At 42.3% G+C, this 17,387-nt stretch overlaps 1 protein-coding gene across 1 annotated transcript in view; it reads right to left on the bottom strand.

The window, feature by feature from the left end:
- The window catches only part of LINGO2 (leucine rich repeat and Ig domain containing 2), a 413,900-nt gene that overhangs the window by 117,293 nt on the left and 279,220 nt on the right, over positions 1–17,387 (bottom strand). The window contains exon 3 of the mRNA XM_038769905.1: positions 6,262–6,410. The gene's annotated coding sequence lies outside the window, so the exon portion shown is untranslated. The remainder of the gene's footprint in view (positions 1–6,261; positions 6,411–17,387) is intronic.

Below are 17,387 nucleotides of genomic sequence, written 5' to 3'. Positions count from 1 at the left end.
GGAACTCTCTCCCTCCGCAAATCGGACTGAACATGGTGCTGTCATATTCCAGGCCTTTCTGAAGTCCCACCTCCTCCAGAACACTTTCCCCAACTGATTCTCTTCATCCTAAATCTTATAAATCCATCTGCCATCTATACTATTTATGTTATTATTTATACCTATCCCTGGCACTTATGTTTAATTGATCACACACTGCTTATTTCAATTACTATATTTGCAAACATTTTTATGTCTGTCTCCCCCATTAGAATATAAGCTCCTTCTGGCCATGGAATGTGTCATGTCTTTGTCTTTATTTTATATTTCATAATTACTTAGTTCAGTGCCTTGCACCCAGTGGGTAGTCAATAAATGTAACTACTAGTTCTACTATATCCATAAAACCTAGAAAACCTGTGACTATGTAAAAACCTGGCACTCAGACAACTATTAAGGAAGTCACAATAGTAGTCAATGCCATGAAAAATGGCAAAGCCCCTGAGCTTAATGAAATCTGAAACCTGCTGAAATGTACGAGCAGGAAGTCAATATACTGCTTAAGCTTTCACCCAAACTTTTCCTCAATATAGAGAACACTTTAAAATGACCCAGGATCCCCCCACTCCAGACTAATCTCCTTGTGGGCAAGGAGCATGGCTACCAACTCTGGTGTAGTCATTCATTCATTCAGTCATTTATTGAGCACTTACTGTGTGCAGAGCTCTGTACTAAGTGCTTGGGAGAGTACAATACAACAATAAACAGACACATTCCCTGCCCACAACGAGCTTACTCTCCCAAGGGCTTAGTACAGTGCTAGGTACACTCCGTACCAAGGTGGCAAGCTTCTAGAACAGCAGGGATTGGTGGCATTCTTAACTACAATGGGAAAATTAGCTGCAGTGGATTTAGAGGGAAAATGAGTAGAGTTTTAGATGTTGAAATGAAAGTGCTGGCAGGACATGCAGGCAGAGATGTTCTGGAGGCTATAGGAAATTGTAGGTTTCAGAGATGAGTGGTCAGTGCTAGCAAGATAAATTTGGGAATTATCCTCATAGAGGTGATAACTGAGTTGGGGGAGTGGATGAACTCCCCAATTTAGTGTGTATAGAGTGAGATGAGTGGGGAACACAAACCAGAGTCTCAAGGGAGAGCCACAGTTAGAGATGAGAAACTGAACAAGAGACAGTGAAAGAGACTTAAAAGGAGTGGACAGCGATGAGAAGAAAGCCAGGAGTGAATTGTCAGTATAACCAAGATTGGATAGCATTTCCAAGATGGAATGGTTAACAATGTAAAGGTGGCCAAGAGATCAATGAGGATTTAGGATATAGTCCATTAGATTTGGCCAAGAGGAGGTTGTTGATGTCCTTGGAGAGTTTACTCTAAGAGGAATAAAGGGGGCAGAAGCCATACTCTAGTGGGCTAAGAAGGGGATTGGAGGAGGGGAAGTGAAGGCAGCGGGTGTTTGAGGAGTTTAGATGGAAATGGGAACAAAGAGGTGAAGCGATAGCTGGAAGGTATAGTGGGATGCAAATGAGATATTTTACTATAGAGGAGGCTTGAGTATATTTGAAGGCAGAAGAAAAGTCTCTAGAAAGAAAGGATGAAAATGGTGGTTAGGGGATTTGGCCAAGGCACAGGTAGAATGGGTAGATTTTGAAAGCAAAGGGTTGTGTAGTGGGGTGGATTTCATTTTGAGAGAGAGCAGGGAAGAAGGAAAGAGGAGTAGGTGTAGGGGTAAAAGAGAGCTGAGGAAATGAGTAGGGAACATTTGGGGGACTTCACACCCAGGGGTTTCAATTTTATTAGCAAAATATTTGCGGGGGCAAGTCATCAGGGGAAAGAAGGGCAATGAGAGTGCCTGGAGGTGTCAAGAGGAAGTTAATTGTCTGGAATAATTGGTGGGGCAATGGGCATGGGAGTTAATTAAGGCGGAAAAGTAATGCTACACTCTACACTCACTCCCTTGGTGAACTCATTCGCTCCCACGGCTTCAACTATCATCTCTACGCTGATGACACCCAATCTACATCTCTGCCCCTGCTCGCTCTCCCTCCCTTCAGGCTCGGGTCTCCTCCGGCCTTCAGGACATCTCCATCTGGATGTCTGTCCACCATCTGAAACTCAGTATGTCCAAGACTGAACTCCTTATCTTCCTTCCCAAACCCTGCCATCTCCCTGACTTTCCCGTCACTGTAGACGGCACTGCCATCCTTCCCGTCTCACAAGCTCGCAACCTTGGTGTCATCCTCGACTCCGCTCTCTCATTCACCCCTCACATCCAACCCATCACCAAAACCTGCCGGTCTCACCTCTGCAACATCACCAAGATCCGCCGTTTCCTCTCCATCCAAACCGCTACCTTGCTGGTTCAATCTCTCATCCTATCCCGACTGGATCACTGCATCAGCCTCCTGTCTGATCTCCCATCCTCCTGTCTATCCCCACTTCAGTCTATACTTCATGCTGCTGCCTGGATCATCTTTGTGCAGAAATGCTCTGGGCATGTTACTCCCCTCCTCAAAAATCTCCAGTGGCTGCCAGTCAACCTACGCATCAAGCAAAAACTCCTCACCCTCGGCTTCAAAGCTCTCCATCACCTCGCCCCCTCCTACCTCACCTCCCTTCTCTCCTTCTACAGCCCGGCCCACACCCTCCGCTCCTCTACTGCTAACCTCCTCACTGTGCCTCGTTCTCTCCTGTCCCGCCATCGACCCCCGGCCCACTTCCTCCCCCTGGCCTGGAATGCCCTCCCTCCGCACATCTGCCAAGCTAGCTCTCTTCCTCCCTTCAAAGCCCTACTGTGAGCTCACCTCCTCCAGGAGGACTTCCCAGACTAAGCCCCCTTTTTCCTCTCCTCCTCCCCGTCCCACCCGCCCTACCTCTTTCCCCTCCCCACAGCACCCATATATATGTTTGTACAGATTTATTACTCTATTTTACTTGTACATATTTACTATTCTATTTATTTTGTTAATGATGTGCATCTAGCTTTATTTATTTTTTATCCTGGTGACTTGATACCTGTCCACATGTTTTGTTTTGTTGTCTTTCTCCCCCTTCTAGACTGTGAGCCCACTGTTGGGTAGGGACCGTCTCTATACGTAGCCAACGTATACTTCCCAAGCGCTTAATACAGTGCTCTACACACAGTAAGCGCTCAATAAATATGACTGACAATGAATGAATGCTACAGAGAAGATGAGGGAGTAGAGTTATAGGAGGCAAAGTGAATTAAAAGGGTACTAGCATCAGTGAATGTCCAAAAGTCATTCATTATATATGGGTGACTGTGTCCCAGGGGACGACACCCCAAGAACAAGCAGATGATGTTTGAACCACTTTGGAAAGTTAGTCGAGAACTATGGATCGACAATAAGTCTGAAGAAAACTGAAGTCATACATAAGTCTGGTTCAGGCCGTCACTAACCATGACCCTTCAGTGCTCTTTGTTCAGTCCCATCTTGACTCCAGTATTTTCCCAAATAGAAATTTAAGGTCCCCACCAATGTACATCCTAACACATAATGTTTTAATAGAATACCAAAGAAGATTTATGTCCCAGGAAGGTAGTTAAAAAGATCATCCCTACCCCCACATAGGAATTTACTAAGTACACAATGGTATCTTTAATGACTCTATGGGATCTGCACCTTGATTTTGCAATTTATATGGTAACTGCACTCTCAGGACACCATTGATTGTATTGGGGTTGACTGAATCCCTACCAGAAGGAAAAGCTATTCTCCATTACCACCTTCTGGATTGTACTTTGCACTCTTCAAACCTAAAATTGTACTGAGCTCTCCTGCACTAAATTTTTAAGACCCATCAAGAGCTCAGGTAAGAGCATTTAATAGCAGGTTTAAAAACTGCTTGAGGAAATTGCTAGAAAATTGTTAGGTCACATGTAATTTTTTCTATTCAGTGTGATGACCAAAACAATAACATTTTGGCAGAATTGGGTATGACTGTGCTATTTGCTCAAGGACCATATGTGCCTAGGGACTAGTATGATGAATGCTGGAGGCACAAGAATATCCTATATAAAGATTCACCTTGAAAAGACAGAAGCCATATTCAAGTTGCTACTGTGTCTCATGCTCTCTCTGTGATTATCTAAGGAGAGTGTGCCCTGACAGCATACATTGGTTCTCCCGCTTGACACTTGATATCCTGCTGGAGATTTTCTGTTAGTAGGTTCTAAGGGTCATTTCAGAATTTCCTTTTCACTATGAAAGAAATTCAAACTTGGATTCACTTTCACATTCTTCACAACTTTTACTGCAGACACAATAATATTGCATTCCAGTAGAGGCTTAGGGTCTCCGGTTCCATCTGTCCCTGAATGTTAAAGATCTTAAAGGATAACGATAGCAAAGGTTGTCTCGTTCAAATTAAGGAGTGTGTTTTGAGGATAATGTGCCCTCAGTGGTTTCTCAGAAGGGGGCTGATGGGAGAATGAAGGTGGAAATTAATTGCCAAAATCCACATCTGCAAGTAATTAGAAAAGAGAGGCTAGAACTGGACAGACCCAAATGTAAATCAAGAGATTTTAAAAATGAATGACAAATGAGTTATTTTAACTAAAGCTAATAAGCAATATCTGGAACCAGGGGTTTCCTGCCAGAGGTTTGGTGGAAATGTCTTTCTTAGGCAAGAGGCATCCATCATACTTAATTTTCCTTGAGAAGAGATAAGACATCTTTTCTATGCTCTAGGGAGGCTCTGTTACCATGCCAAGGATTTAGGCATTCAGTTATTACTCACTGAATTAAAGGGAGGTTAAATCTTGTGAAGCTGGTCCATAGGTTGGTCCAGGTCTTGACCTGGTTCTATTTACAGACTACAGAGTGTACAACTCAATTTTCTTTATGTCTTTTGGTTTATTTTACATTCTTTCAAGGTTTGTAATTGAGATTTTAATTTGGTGGCCACACCACTGGGGACCAAAATGAATGGAGGCTGTAGAATGAAATAGCCCACAAATGACTTTGTTTGGAGAATTGTGCTTTGCAAAATGATGGCAGTGGCTTTGAAGATCTTTCTTAAATTTATCACACCAACAAAAACACTTTCAGGAGCTCATATGTGGATATAGACCTCTCATCAGATTTTACACAATGTGTGTATATGTGTCTGGGTCGGGGGGGGGAAGTGGGGCGAGGAATGGGGGCTACCAACACACCACACCTTTTCCCACTCTCTTGGACTGATTTATTCATTCAGTTGTATGTATTGAGCGCTTACTGTATGCAAAGCACTGTTCTAAGCACTTGGAAAGTACAATTCAACAATAGAGACAATCTCTACCCACACTGGGCTTACAGTCTAGAAGACCATGACCACATCAACAGTAACTGATGTTCCTTATATTTGTTTATGCATGGTAGGCCAAAAATTGCAACTGGTTTTATGGGGGTTCTGGAGGCATTTTTATTGAGTTTACCAGGTATGTCACCTTCTACAATTTTGTCCACATGAGTCCATAATGAGAAATTGTTCCAGATTCAAAATAGTTAGTATAAAGCCATCAAAAAGTCCCAATGATTAGCCAGAAGGCAGTATTTCTATGAACACAACAGGAAAATGGAGGAAAATTAAATGAGAAAATGACTGCTTTTAAAAATGAATGATAAACTTAATTTTAACTAGGTCTCGTCAAACTAATCCTGCAGTGGTGGTGGTGGGGAGAAATTAAATAGTATTAGGTTGAAAATGCTGCACTGCTTAGTACTCACTATGCGAAGAATAAGGTATAGTTGTTCACTTTTCATTGACATGGATTACACTTTTTCATCATCACAAAATTCCCGGGGATATTTTCCCACTGCTTCTAGTCTTTCTGACAGTCCTTGTATACTGGATTTATGATACTATAAATGCCCATAGGAATGGTTTGGGAAGTATATGTCAAATTCAAAAGTTGCTTGACTTGTTACCTTTATATAATGTAAAAATCTCATCTACTGTACCTTGTAGGCATAAATTGCCTACAATTTATATATTCATTTATAATATATAAATATATATGTACACATTTCCACCAAAAATGAACTTTAAACAAAGACAATTTAGGAAGAGAATGAGTTTCCTAAATGCCAGGAACATGAGACAGTCAACCTTGATAAAGCACTTATATTCTCCACTGAGTAACTGATAATGAAATTGTGTGGCATTCACCAGAAACACACGCAATAGTAAACACATCCATATAAACTGGCATCAAAATGAGTTTACACATGACAACTTCCCGACAGCTATGTTCCAGCTCACCTTGATCTTCTTCTCCAAGGCTACTGATTGCTTTAGCTTGTTTCCCCAGAGATACCGCTCATGCCACTTCTCTGGGTTGGGTCCTTTCTCTGAAGCAGTCGATTGAAATTAGCTTGGACTAAGAGGTTGGAGTTTCCTGTGAAATATTTCTGGTGGTAGAGAGAGAAAGAGGAAAGAGATTATTTTACATTTTAAACAGGCTGTATGCTTCAATCACAGATCAAAACAAAATTGAATGGGAAATCTGTAGTGAAGAAAGTGGCGATGGAAATTAGATATTTGCAAATTTCAGGATTAATAATGGTTGAAAATGCAAATTAGATGTGGGTGATCTGTAGATGTCAAGAAGGAGGCAAATATTAATTTGTATTAGAGATATCTACTACATTTTAGCTTCAACAAGAATCTGCTGATGGGAGGAGAGGGCAAACAGATCAGTACATTTACTTTAAATATGCTGTAGCCATATGTGCTTATTAGGCTTCAAAACAAGGATTAGAGTGAGAGACTGCCAGGAAAGGCAAAGAGATAACCATAATTTTTCTCCTGAACTATTATAAAATAAGCTCATTTCACATTTGATACTAGGACTTCAAAAAGAGGATGAAGACAAATTGGGTGTACAATATACATTTTTAATCTCTACTCTCAGGAGGGTAGAGTGGTTTGTTCAGCAACTTTTCCTAAGCTTTCATTGATTTAAGGGGAACACCTATTTTGTCTATTTAACAACATTTATTTTGGAAATATCAAGTGCCTGAATGTCTTTCTCCTCAACACTGAGGCCTTCCTTCAAATGATAACAACTGGCTAAGTTGGAGCACTACATCAGCATCATCAATAAAGCACCATACTTGGTCCTTTCCCTCAAGGAGATTTCAATCTATGTTTTGGGTAGTTACAGTAAACAATGACCCTAACCCTATCCTGGAATAGTATTTTTTGTGGCATTTTTTGAAGTGCTTACTATGTGCCGGGCACTGTACTAAGTGCTGGGGTAGATACAAGGAAATCGGGTCAGACACAGTTCCCATCTCACATGGGGCTCACAGTCTCAATCCCCATTTTACAGATCAATCAATCAATTGTATTGAGCGCTTACTGTGTGCAGAGCACTGTACTAAGCGCTGGGGAAGTACAAGTTGGCAACATATAGAGACAGTCCCTACCCAACAGTGGGCTCACAGTCTAAAAGGGGGAGACAGAGAACAAAACCAAAGATACTAGCAAAATAAAATAAATAGAATAGATATGTACAAGTAAAATAAATAGAGTAATAAATATGTACAAACATATATACATATATACAGGTGCTGTGGGGAAGGGAAGGAAGTAAGATGAGGGGGAGGAGGGGGAGAGATGAGATACAGATGAGATAATGGAGGCACAGAGAAGTAAAGGGACTTGTCCAAGGTCACACAGCAAAGTAGTGGAGCCGGAATTAGAACCCAGGTCCTTCTGACTCTCAGGCCTGTGCTCTATCTACTATGCCATGCTGCTTGATATGCCTGCTTCCAATTCCTTCTCCCCACTTAAACTTTTAGATTGTGAGCCCCCTGAGGGACAGAGACCATGTCTAATTCCCACCAGTGTATTTTCTCCCAGGGCTTAGTACAGTGCTCTGCATACAATAAACACTTAATACTAGTAATACTATTACCACTACATGGGCAGTCGCAGGATTAGTCAGGAGTGATTCACCCAAATTACTATTTCCTTGTACACTTTTGCATGCCAAAAATATTGATGAAATCAGGGAGGCACCTGCACGGAGTAGATAAATTCAGGAATATGGATAGATCTGATAATCTGGTTCAATTTGCAATTTGTTTACTGTTGTTTACTGTTGACAAATTTAAATGTCAGAGTGTAACTCGGAGGGGAATCACCTAAAAGTTAAGAATGCAAAATAGAGGAAGTACATATACTGTAGTTGTGCATATTTAAATAAATATATATATATATATATATTTATATATACACACAAGCATATATACAAGTGTACACACATACATATGTGTGTATACATTTGTATACATACACATATACACACACACATAGTGATATATTTCACTGTCCTTCACATTCAAAGATCATGTAAGTGATTGTTGCTGAAAAGGACTTTACTAATAATAATAACTGTGGTGTTTGTTAAGCTCTCACTAAGTGCCAGACACTGTTCTGAGCCCTGGGGTAGATACAAGTTAATCAGGTTGGACACAGTCCCTATCCCACATGAGGCACACAGTCCTATCCCCATTTTAAGATGAGATAACTGAGGCACAGAGCAGTGAAGTGACTTGCCCAAGGTCACATGGCAGACATGTGGTGGAGTCAGGATTAGAACTCAGGTCCTTCTGATACCTCGGCCTGTGCTCTATCCACTAAGCCACACCGCTTTTCAATATGCTTCTCATTTATTGAGCACTTACTATGTGTAGAGCACTGTACTAAGCACTTGGGAGAGTACAATATAACAGAATTGGTAGACATGATCCCTTCCCACAAGGAGGTTACAGTCTAGAGGGGGAGACAGACATCAAAATAAATTACAGATATGTACCTAAGTGCTATGGAGCTAAGGGTGGGGTGAATGAAGGGTGCAAATCCAAGTGCAAGGCCGATGCAGGAGGGAGAAGGGAAAATGAAGGATTAGTCAGGGAAGGCTTCTTGGAGGATTTGTGGTTTTATTATGGTAAGATGGACAAGGTTGGTCAGGGCTCCATAATTTGTGACCAGGAGTAAAGAAGCATACTGTGGAGGTGATTTAGGGCTGTGGGATATTGGTACAAGATCAGCAAAGGGATAGAGGAATGAATTAATTCAGTTCGAGAGAGGGAAGTGTTGAGGGCATGATTTTGTGCATCAAAGTAGTTTGGGTATGGAGACTGTGGGGCATGATGTCTTCAGAAAATTGGTGTGGATCAAAAGATTGGAGGTCTCTGTGAATCAACAGGACAGATATGTGGGGGTGTGTGTGTGGGAGAGAAAGTAGGTGAGGAGTAGTAGTAGGGATTTGAAGGGAGGAAGAGAGCTAGCTTGGCAGATGTGCGGAGGGAGGGCATTCCAGGCCAGGGGGAGGACGTGGGCTGGGGGTCGACAGCGGGACAGGCGAGAACGAGGCACAGTGAGGAGGTTAGCGGCGGCAGAGGGTGCGGGCTGGGCTGTAGAAGGAGAGAAGGGAGGTGAGGTAGGAGGGGGTGAGGTGATGGACAGCCTTGAAGCTGAGTGAGGTGAGAGCTCACCTCCTCCAGGAGGCCTTCCCAGACTGAGCCCCCTTTTCCCTCTCCCCCTCCCCATCCCCCCCATCCTACCTCCTTCCCCTCCCCACAGCACCTGTATATATGTTTGTACAGATTTATTACTCTATTTATTCTACTTGTACATATTTACTATTCTATTTATTTTGTCAATGATGTGCATCTAGCTTTACTTCTGTTCATTCTGATGACATCTCTCCACATGTTTTGTTTTGTTGTCTGTCTCCCCCTTCTAGACTGTGAGCCCGCTGTTGGGTAGGGACCGTCTCTATATGTTGCCAATTTGTACTTCCCAAGCGCTTAGTACAGTGCTCTGCACACAGTAAGCGCTCAATAAATATTGAATGAATAGTAATGGTATTGACTATAGGACTATATTGACTATATGGTATACTATACTTGGGAATTACAATAGAAGCACAAGATGTATTCCCTTCCCACAAGGAGTTTACAGTCTAATGGGGCCACACAGATGCTGACATATTTACTTACTCATGTGCATATCCATTTTTCATTTCTCTTCTATTATTATTATGATATTTGTCAAGTGCTTACTATGTGTCAAACAGTGTTCTAAGCCCTGGGGTAGATACAAGATAATCAGGTTGGGCGCAGTGACTGTCCCACATGGGGCTCATTGTCTAAATAGGAGGGAGAACAGGTATTGAATCCCCATTTTACAGTTGAGGAAACTGGGCCACAGAGAAGTTAAGTGACTTGCCCAAGGTCACACAGCAGGGAAGTGGCAGAGCCGGTATTAGAACCCAGGTCCTCTGGCTCCCAGACCGGTGCTCTTTCTACTAGACAACACTGCATCTTCAATCTGTAATTTATCTTATGTATTTCTGCCTTCTAAGTCTTTAAAGTCTCCAAGCGTAGGAATTTCACATTCTAACTCGAACACTCCCGAGCGCTTACTACAATGCTCTTCAGGCAGTGGGTGGCCAAATAAATATTACTGATTTTTGATTATTCACAAGCAGTGAAATCAGCTTGAATAAAATGGAATGTCCACTCAAATGCCCACATATACAGGAGTGATGAGGATGGGCATAAATCCCATCCTCATGCCACCTCTCAAGCCATGCTTCAGAAGCAGCGTGGCTCAATGGAAAGAGAACAGGCTTGGGAGTCAGAGGTTCTGGGTTCAAATCCTGGCCAATTGTCAGCTGTGTGACTTTGGGCAAGTCACTTAACTTCTCTGTGCCTGTTACCCCATCTGTAAAATGGGATTTAGACTGTGAGCCCCACATGGGACAACCTGATCACCTGTATCCTTCCCAGCGCTTAGAATAGTACTTTGCACATAGTAAGCGCTTAACAAATGCCATTATCATTATTATTATTATTATGACAGCAGAAGCATTGGCAGGTCGGAGGGGAGGGTTCCAGTCTGGTGCTACCAGGAGGGTGTTTGAGTCGAGACACACTCGCTCTGTTTCCCAGGCCTCCTGACTACCGGAAAGCAATTGCTGGAGTTTAGGATGGATGGGAGAGAGGTGTTTTTCTCCCCTTACAAACCTGGTGGAATGTCAGTACCTTTTAAAGTCTGATAAACTGCAAACAAGTGAAAGAGAAAGCAGAAAATATTATTTGCTCCATGCATGTCCATGAAAAACCCATGTTTTTTTTTTTTTTTTCCTCGATGGGACTCCGTCATGAAGTGGGTACTGGGGGCCAGAAAGCAGATGATAAATCCAAAACAAGCAGGAGGGAAAGCAAAAAATATTCTTTTATCCTAATTCCCTGCAAATCTTCACAAGAAACCTGGGCAAGACCTGATCCACCCTGCCCCATCTACTCTTTGCTTTCCTTCCCCTCTAGATTGTAAACTCGTTGTGGGCAGGGGATGTGTCTGTTGTACTGTTGTGTTGTATTCTCCTAAGAGCTTAACACAGTGCTCTGCACATAGTAAGAGTTTAATAAATATGATTGATTGCTGAATCTCGGTAACTGTCTTTTGCACCTGCTGTATATCTTTGACTGTAAGCTTGCTGTGAGCAGGGAAGGTGTCTACCAGCTCTACTATATTGTACTCTCCCAAGTGCTTAGTACAGTGCTCTGCACACAGTAAGGGCTCAATAAATATGATTGGTAGACTGTGAGGGTATCGGGAGACAACGAGAATGCTGAAGACAATTATGTTGCATTTTTTTTTAAACTTAAGAGCTGGCTGGAAACACTAGGCAGAAGATTCTCTGCCCTCACACTGAGGAATCACATTTGGAGAAAACTTTTCAAGGCATTTGCATACCAGCAGTCTTACATTTTGAATATTTTCATGGAGAGAGAACCATTTAAGAAATTTGGGTATTTTCATCCCTCATTCAGATGCCAAGGTGATTTTTCAGTGCCGAAAACTGTTTTTCTTAGGAAAATGGCACAGTTCCACTTTTAACAATTTTCATTGGCTACAGCATGAAATTTTGCTGCAAAAAAACCCAAGTTGAATGGTAAAACAGATATTTTAACCGTGGTGTGTTTCTTGGGATTTTTTTCAAATTTGCAGTATAAACTTCACAAGTTTGTTTTGGTTTTGCTTACAGCTTGTTACAAAACTGAAATGCTACAAAACTAAGATAAAACATAATTACACTTTATGGAAAAGCCTCTCATTGGCTGAATTGTTAATCTTCTAGGACAGATTTCTGCAGTTGGTTGAATGTTGAGAGGAAGGTAAATTGGTGACATGGTAAAGCCATTTATTGGCATGGATTATGGTTGGTAACAGTTTAATCTGGGGCAGTTAGCACCCCAAATGGCTATGGGCATGATGAGGTGCGTTATTCTATTTTCATGGACAAAATGCGCAAATAAATCTGTCAGAGACTTTCTCACATAGATCCATAGATAGACAGACTCTGTCATCAAGAGGGATGGGAGAGCCTCAGTTTCAAGTCTTCAGAACTGAAAATCTTTGTGAATTAGTAACAGTAATGCTCTTGTTTAAGGCCTTACCATGTGCCGAACTGCACTTTCCAAGTGCTTAGTACAGTGCTCTGCACACAGTAAGCGCTCAATAAATATGACAATGAATGAATGAGCCGAGCACTGTACTAAGCACTATGGTAGATACAAAATAACACAGCTCCTCTCCCTTGTGAGGTTTACATTCTAAATATGGGAGCAAGTATTTCATCCCTATTTTACAGATGAGGAAACTGAGGTAGAGAGACAGTAAGTGTCTTGCCCAAGGTCACATAGCAGGTAAGTGGCAGAGCCAGTATTAAGAGTCTGGTCACTTGACTCCCAGGCTTGTGTTCTTTCCACTACACCACACTGCTTTTCTAATTGACTTTAGTGCTAGTGGTTTGTCTATCAGCTCACATTTCTCTTTTCTCTATCAGTCATGTTCCCACTGAGAATTCACACATACAGTCTCTCCAGTAATACCATTATCTTCAAATTGAAGGACAACTCTATCGCATATTATTAGTATTCAGGAAATATCAACTTTTTCAAAATAGCTTGGCATTACTTAATTTCCACTGTTGTCATTTCTTTAAAATAATTGATAGTGCAATCACCCCCCCCCAAAAAAATCCTACATAATGAGATGTGCTAAGACATTGTTAGCTACAGTGTTTGATGTTTGCTATAAATGTTGCTCAGTATGACTTCCAGGAGGCTGCATGATTTGCATATCCCTCCTGGCCTCCACTTCCAGGCCCTAGAGTGGCTATCTGGGTTTTCTCAAGTTTTTCCTGAAAGGAAAAGTAGAATCCTGGGTTTGTGGATCCTTAGTTCTGGAGCCCACTGTGTTTCTATTTCCCTGAGGAAGAATCCTGGGGAGTCTTAGCTCTCTCTGCCAAGAACAAGCACGGAAAGTAGGGTCAGGGACCATTCAAAAATGCAGAGTGGGAATGGGCTTGAAGTGGGGAAAAAGCTGTGCCTTATCACCCTCCTAACTCTCTTGCCACTCCTTCTCAATCTCTTTCACTGACTCCTCCTCTGCCTCCCACCTTATAACTATGGAAATCCTACAAGGTTCAGTTCTGAGTCCCCTTCTAATCTTCATCTACACCCACTGCCTGAGCCTGTTGTTGTGTAGGGACCATCTTTATATGTTGCCGACTTGCACTTCCCAAGCATTTAGTACAGTACTGTGCACACAGTAAGTGCTCAATAAATACGATTGAATGACTCCGGAGACTTCAACTACTATCTCTGTGCCAATGGTTCCCAAATCTATCTCTCTAGCCCTAACCTCTCTCCTTCTCTGCAATCTTGCATTTCCTCCTGCCATCAGGACATCTCTACTTGGATATCATACAAACAGCTAAAACCTAAAATGTCCAAAACAGAGCTCCTCATCTTCCCACCTAAAACACTGTCCTCTCCCTGACAGTCCTATCACTATAGACAGCACCTTTGTCCTCCCTGTTTCACAAGCCTGGAACCTTGATAATGACAATAATAATTATGGTATTTGTTAGCACTTACTATGTGCCAAGCACTGTTCTAAGCGCTGGGGTAGACACAAGGTAAGCAGGTTGTCCCATGTTGGGCTCACAGTCTTAATCCCCATTTTACAGATGAGGTAACTGAGGCACAGAGAAGTTAAGTGGTTTGCCCAAGATCACACAGTAGACAAGTGGCGGAGCTGGGATTAGAACCCATGTCCTCTGACTCCCAAGCCTGTGCTCTTTTCACTAAGCCACGCTGTATCTCTATATCATCCTCGACTCATCTCTCTAATGCAACATTCATACTATCATGAAGTCTTGTCAGTCTTACCTTCACAACATGTCTAAAATCTCCCCTTTCCTCTACATCCAAACTACTACCATCTTTGATCCAAACATTTTTCCCATCTTTACTGTATCAGCCCCCTCACTGACCACCCTGTGTCCTCTCTGCCCCCTCAAATTCATAATTCACTCTGCTGCCCAAATCATTTTCCCGAACAAAAGTTCAGTCCATATCCCCCAACTCCTCAGAAACCTCCAGTTATTGCCCATCCACCTCGACATCAAACAAAAACTCCTATCAGTTTTAAAGTGCTCAGTCAACTCTCTCTCTCCTCCCTCACTTCACTGAACTCCTACTATAACCCAACCTGGACACTCTGCTCTTCTAACACCAATCTACATTCTGTACTTTGATCTTGTTAGAGAAGCAGCGTGGCTCAGTGGAAAAAGCACGGGCTTTGGAGTCAGAGGTCATGGGTTTGAATCCCAACTCTGCCACATGTCTGCTGTGTGACCTTGAGGCAAGTCACTTAACTTCTCTGAGCCTGTTACCTCATCTGTAAAATGGGGATTAAGACTGAGCCCCACGTGGGACAACTTGATCACCTTGTATCCCCCCCAGCACTTAGAACAGTGCTCTGCACATAGTAAGCGCTTAACAAATGCCATTATTACTATTATTTATCCTGCCAGCGACCACCTTTTTTATGGTATTTGTTAAGCACTTACTGTGTATCAAACACGATTCTAAGCACTGGGGTAGGTATGAGTTAATCAGGGACAAAGTCCCTGTCCCACAGTGAGGCTCACAGTCTAAGTAAGAGGGAGAATGGATATTCCCATCTTACAGTTGAGGAACTGAGGCACAGAGAAGTTAAGTGACTTGCACAAGGTCATACAGCAAGCAATTGGCAGAGCAGGGTTTAGAACCCAGGTCTTTCTGACTTTCATGCTTTCTCCAGTAGGCCATGCTACTTCTCTGCCCAAGTCTTCCTTAAGGCCTGAAACTCCCTTTCCCTTCATATATGGCCGACTGCTATTCTCCCCATTTTCAAAGCCCTAAAATCACATCACTCCAAGAGGCATTTCCTAACTAAGCTCTCATTTCCTCTCCCCTCCTTCCCTTTTGCATCACCTATGCACTCAGATCTTTACCCCTTAAGCACTGGATAATCACCCCACCCCTCAGTCCCACAGCAATTATATACACATCCTTAGACTCTGCCACTTTCCCTAATTTATATTAATGTCTGCCTCCCCCTCTACACTGGAAGCTCCTTGTGGGCAGGGATCATGTCTACCAACTCTACTGTATTGTACTTTCCAAAGCACTTAGTGCAGAACTCTGCACACAGTAAGTGCTCAATAGATACCACTGATTGATCAATTGATTAAAGCAAAGTTGAATCATCGAAACCTGAGTTTCAGAAAATGCCACCTACTATCTAAGAAGCCAGTGATTTTTAGATCCACTTCATATTTCAGATGACCAATATCAAATAGAAAGTGGAGTCAGAAGTTCAGTCCCCAGGTTTACAGTAAAGGCAGCACAGGATTATGATTAACAGAAGGGAGTGTACATTGATGTGCATGCACAAATAAAAAAATCAGTGCAGGGGAAGAATCAGTGGCATTGCCAGATTCTATTTCAGTGAATCCTAGAAGTCATTTCAGAATGTACCCTAAAAGAACATGCTGCTCTAAATCATGAAAGCATTCCCAATACTACAGTGCATGCTGACTCAATACACACTTCGTGAGTGAGAAAACAATGCCCTAGTCCCTTTGAGGTTGTAATTAGATTTTTCCCTTATAAAAGAATTGGGGGAGTAGAGAGAGATAGGGCATGAGCCAAATTATGATCCTTTAAGCAAAAAGTAAATTTTTAAGAGACTTCAGGTTTCCTAGTAGGCTAGAGCTATTAAAAAGTATACTAGATCTGACATTATTTAATGTTCTGTTTCACTTTCTATCCTTATTAAGAAAAAAAGTGTAGTGAAAAATTTCCCTTGTCCTACCCTGGCTTTTCAACTCACAGACTCACTCCATATTTTCTTCATTTCCAATGGGAAAGACTCTAAACAACATCAACTCCATGGAGAGAAGAGAAAAAGGAGGATCTTAATTTTCTTCCTATGATCATAGATCTTGAACCTCATGAGGAGCAGCATGGCTCAGTGGAAAGAGCCCGGGCTTTGGGGTCAGAGGTCATGGGTTCGAATCCCGACTCCCCCACATGTCTGCTGTGTGACCTTGGGCAAGTCACTTAACTTCTCTGTGCCTCAGTTACCTCATCTGTAAAATGGGGATTAAGACTGTGAGCCCCACGTGGGACAACTTGATCACCTTGTAACCCCCCCCCCCCAGCAGTTAGAACAGTGCTCTGCACATAGTAAGTGCTTAACAAATGCCATTATTATTATTATTATTATTATGATGTGGATCAGGGACTGTGTTCTACTATAAGCACTTAACAATACCATCATTATTTCAAAGACATATATCTTTTGTTGTACAGCAGGGCTTTTCTGAATAACTTGATTGAGAGAAAGAGATTTAATAATAATGAACTCAACTTAAATGAGAAACAAATAAGAGGAGAAATCCACTCCTTCCTAGTTCACAGAACCTTCCATTCTATTCTCTGGGAAGATTACCACTTCCCAATCAGTCAATCAATCAATGAAACAATGTATTTGAGTGATTACTGTGTCCAGAGCACCATACTAAGTGCTTGGGAGAGTGCAGTACAGCAGAGTTGGCAGACACATCCCCTGCCCACAACGAGCTTATAGTCTAGAGGGGGAGACAGATATTAATATACATAAATAATTTGTGATCTATGATTTGAAGATATTTGCATAAATGCTGCGGGGATGAGGGTGGGGTGAATAGCAAATGCCAGCAGGTTACAGATCCAAGTGCATAGGCCACACAGAAGGGAGAAGGAGCCGGGTAAAAGAGGGCTTAATTGTGGAAGGCCTCTTGAAGATGTGACCTGAATAATGTTTTGAAGGTGAGCAAGAGTGGCGGTCTGGCATATATGGTGGAGGAGAGAGTTCCAGATTATAGGGAGAATGTGGGAAAGGGGTCAGGGCGAGGTAGGTGAGATCGGGGCTCAGTGAGTAAGCTGGCAGTAGAGGATCGAAGTGTGAGGGCTGGGCTGTAGTAGGAG

This window comes from Tachyglossus aculeatus, chromosome X4 (assembly GCF_015852505.1).
Source record: "Tachyglossus aculeatus isolate mTacAcu1 chromosome X4, mTacAcu1.pri, whole genome shotgun sequence".
Taxonomy (NCBI): Eukaryota; Metazoa; Chordata; class Mammalia; order Monotremata; family Tachyglossidae; genus Tachyglossus; species Tachyglossus aculeatus.
The sequence above is the reverse complement of the archived record's forward strand: the minus strand, read 5'-3'. Positions and strand labels throughout refer to the sequence as shown.